This window comes from Gorilla gorilla, chromosome 7, assembly GCF_029281585.2.
Source record: "Gorilla gorilla gorilla isolate KB3781 chromosome 7, NHGRI_mGorGor1-v2.1_pri, whole genome shotgun sequence".
Taxonomy (NCBI): domain Eukaryota; kingdom Metazoa; phylum Chordata; class Mammalia; order Primates; family Hominidae; genus Gorilla; species Gorilla gorilla.
Window position 1 is genome coordinate 139,257,111 of NC_073231.2, and position 4,317 is coordinate 139,261,427.

The 4,317-nt window shown below is 47.2% G+C and overlaps 1 long non-coding RNA gene across 1 annotated transcript; it reads right to left on the reverse strand.

Annotated features, from left to right (window-relative positions):
• Positions 1-3,100: 3,100 nt before the first annotated feature.
• LOC134759041 (uncharacterized) lies at positions 3,101-4,100 on the reverse strand. Its single transcript, XR_010134897.1, has 2 exons — positions 4,015-4,100; positions 3,101-3,787 (listed from the first exon to the last, which is right to left on the reverse strand). It is a non-coding gene; the product is annotated as an uncharacterized lncRNA (long non-coding RNA).
• Between the last annotated feature and the right edge of the window lie 217 nt (positions 4,101-4,317).

Sequence of the window (4,317 nt, forward strand, 5' to 3'; positions counted from 1 at the left end):
CATCAGGAAGTTACCCTATATATATATATCATCAAAAACAACCATAAAAATGGGCAACAGCAGCCCTCAGGGCTGCTCTGACTATGGAGCAGCCATTCCTTATTCCTTTTTCTTTTTTCTTTTTTTGAGATGGAGTTTCACGCTGTCCCCCAGGCTAAAGTGCAGAGGTGCCATCTCCACTCACTGCAACCTCTGCCTCCCAGGTTCAAGCGATTCTCCTGTCCAAGCCTCTGGAGTAGCTGGAACTACAGGCGCACACCACCAATATTTGTGTTTTTAGTAGAGATGGGATCTCACCGTGTTGGCCAGGCTGGCCTCAAACTCCTGATGTCAGGTGATCTGCCCACCTTGGCCTCCCAAAGTGCTGGGATTATAGGCATGAACCACCGCTTTAACTTTACTCGACGGACTCGCCCTGAATTCTTTCTTGTGCGAGATCCAAGAACCTTCTCTTGGGGTCTGGATCTGGACCCCTTTCTGGTAACATTGGGAGGCATGACTAATCATCCTTCTTTCAGAGATGAGAACATTGAGGCTCCAAGACACTGGGTCACTTGCTGGAGGATGTACATCAGGGATGCCTGAGCCTGAGCACCTTGCCTTGTGCCACATGCTGGTCGGGACACAAAGCCCAACCTGATTTCACTGGGAGGGCAACTTCTGCACCACTCTCACCTTAAGCATGCCCCCAGCCACTCTACGCTTCTCTCTTAGACGCCCTGGGTCTCCGGGAGCCCTTGGGAGAAAACTCTCACCACCTTTATCTACACGCACGGACTCAGAGGAAGATTTTCAATTATTGAATACTTACTAAGTGCTAAAAAAAAAAAAAAAAAAATCTCACATCTGCTTTGCTCCATTGTATTACATGTCCCTTAAGACAGGTTGCAGAGTTTATGGTTAATAAGTAAACCATACTTGTTATTGAGTGGACAAAGGCACGTCTCTTGCAGAGTTGGAAGTGGAGGTGCTAAGAGGCTGGTTGACATTCCCATCCCACAGCGGATATGGAAAGCTGGGACTTGAATCCAAGGCTAGCTGGCTCAGGGCTCAGGACCCTGTCCCCAGAGGGAGCCACACATCCTCAATCACATCAAATTTACTGAACCCCCACCCCCAAACCCTGAGCTCAAAGTCCCCAGGGAGATTAAGGCTAATCAGCTGTGTTTATAAAAGGCAGGTATAGAAGCCTCCGGACCCTGGTTACTCATTACATTGTACTAAATGCTGATATCGCAAACTCTCATAAATAGGCCAAAGGGTAGTAAGTCACCAAAAGGCCAAGCCAGACAAACAAAAGCCTTGCTGAATAACCAAGGCCCTGCCTTCCAGGCCTGCCAGCTGCCCAGCAGCCATGGAGGGGCCAAAACTACCGCCTCTGCCAAGGTGGCCAAGCATCAAAGGCTGGGCTTGTTTGCTAGGCCTCGCTCATCAGGAATCTGAAAACCTGGCAGCGGAAAGGAGCCCTTGACTTTGGTGCCAACTCCCAGAACCTCTTAAAGGCCCCATTGCTGGGTGATTTTAGGAAAGTTGTCTCTGAGTCCTGCTTCCTCTGACACCATGTGGCTCACTGAGGGGAAATGGAGAAACGCGCTTTCCTCCTGCCTTCCTCAGGGACATCTGGGGGGCTTGACTGTCTTCTCTCCCACTGGACTCAGGGCCTCAGCTGCCACCACTGCTCTGGTCCTCAGGCTGGACGGAAGTCAGGGCCACTGGTGACATTCTTTGGTGCCCCCAAGATAAGCCCACTATTGTTCTTGGCTTCAAATTTTTCATGAATAATTTTTGTGGAGAAACAGAGGGAGGGGAAGGAGAATGACTGCCAGAGGAAACAAACAACCACTAAAAAAAGTTCTGGATATTCCCCCTGTCACTGTCTTGGTTGCTGGGTGTATGAGTTTGCTATGGGGATTGTTGCAAATAACCACAAACTCAGTGGCTTAAAACAACATGAATTTGTTATTGTAAAGTTCTAGAGGTCAGAAGCCTAAAATGCATCTCCATGGGCTTAAATCGAGGCAGGACTGCATTTGTTCTGGAGGCTCCAGAGGAGAATCCATTTCCTTGCTCCTTCCAGCTTCTGGGGGGCTGCCATCATTCTTTGGCTCAGGGCCCCACATCACTCCATCATTACATCTCCTTATCTGCCTCCCTCTTATAAGGACCCTTGTGATGACATTGGGCCGACTCAGATAATCGAGGGTAGTATCTCCACCTTGAGATCCTTAATTTAATCACATCTGCAAAATCCCTTTTGCTATGCAGGGTAACCTATTCCCAGATTCTGGAGTTTAGGACATGGGGGCCATTATTCAGCAAACCACAGTGGCTGGAGCTCTTTCTGCAGTGATCATAGACAGACCCTTTGTCCCAAAGGTCACCAAGCTTCCCAATGACCCAAAAGCACAGGCATCCCAGACTTCTTTTTTGGGGCTCTCTCCCCATGGCTCAGGGAGTAGGCACTGGAGACCCCTCCCTCAAGAAGGCAGGGTGCACCTTTGAGCCTCCAGGTGGGGAGGTTCTCATGCTGCCAGGCTTTGGGCCTTCAGCAATACCCCTGTGGCCACTTCTCCACCCTTGGGTCCTGATGGAGCTTTGGTTTCTGTTCTCAACCACATTTCCCCTCCTGGGCTTGGGTCTGAAATCAGACTTGACTGTGCCAAGGTCATGTGTGATTATAGTCTCCTTCTAACCCTCCATTTCTTCATAGGCATGAAAAAGCCCAGTATCATCTCTTTCCTAAGCTGTTGTGAGGATGGACTGAAATGGTGACCATATAACTCAGATACCTGTGAAGATTTCCTTGGCCCTTGGAATCAGGATATTTGAAAAACACAGCTCAGATACCAGTACTCCCCTGCTTTAAATCCTGCAGTGGCTTCCCAAGCACTTAAAATTAAGACCTAAATGCCCCTCCTGGAGCCTGTGGGAACTGCATGATCTGACCACTGCCTACCTCTGTAATCTCACCCAAAATCATCCTCTCTTTGGCTTACCAGGCACCAGTCACACTGAGCTATTTCTTGTTCCCTGAACACACCGAACTATGATTGTCTTCTTCAAGTTTCTGTTGCTATAAAAGAATACCACAGACTGGTAATTTACAAAGAAAAGAAGTTTATTTCTTACAGTTCTGGAGGCTGGGAAGTCCAAGGGCATTGAGCTAGGAGGATCTGGTGAGGGTTATTCCAAGGCAGAAGGCAGAAGGCAGAAGGGAGAGAGGAGGCAAGACGGAGAAAAACAGGGGCCAAACTTTTACAGCAACTCACTCACTCCCATGATAGCAACATTAGTCTATTCATGAGGGCTACCACTATCACAGTAGCATCAACTTCCCAACATAGGGGCTTCTGAGGGATACATTTAAACCATAGCAAAGTCCCAATTCTGAGATTTGTCCTTGTTTTCCTTTGATTCTAGAACACTCTTCCCCCCAAAATTTGAATAGCTGTGTAATTCCTCTTCAGATCTCAGCCCAAATCCCACGTCCTCAAACAGTCTTGACCCGGCCACTCAATATGAATTAGTTATCCCAATATGAATTAGTACTCCCAGTCTTGATACCTCCTTTATTTCCTTCATAGCATTTGTCTCATTCCTCCTCCTCCTCCTCATCCTCCTGGGCACCCTGCTGGACCACATTTCAAGCCTTGTTTGCAGTGAGGTGTGGGTGGCTTTATGATGATGCCCCAGTCAATGGTATGTGGGTGAGAGTAGTGTGGTCTGTTTTGAGTACTGGTTTGAAAAAAATCTTCCACATTGTCGTCTGTGCTCTCTCTACTCCTGTCTGTAAGGGCAGGCACAGAGAATTCAGTGAGGACTAGATGTTCTTAGCCAATTGTGGAGTCATGAGATAGTGGAGCCTGTACCCCCACATCAAGGAAGACCTCCTAATAAACCCCCATATTGAGTTTCTGTCTGAGAAAAAAAAAATGTATTTTCATTGTGTTAAGCCACTGAGATTTTGCAGGTGTCAGCCAACCTGACATTTTTATTTGTATTATATTTTCTTACTGTTGTATTGCCTGTCTTTTCCTACTAAAGTAGAACCTTCATGAAGCCAGTCCCTGGCTATTTTTGCCCCTGTTGTTGCCTCAGCAACTAGCACAGTCTCTGGTGCACAACCAAAGCTTGCTGAATGAATGAATAAATGAATGTTCTATGGAGTTCTATGTTCTATGGAGATCCAAAGCCCACCTCAAGTGTCTGCTCATTTCTGAGGACTTGGGTTCAAGGGCTCAGGGTTCTGGCACTTTGCTTTTCTTCCTGTTGAATTCATTAATTTTCAGTGTCATCATTCCATCTTTATTTACATTA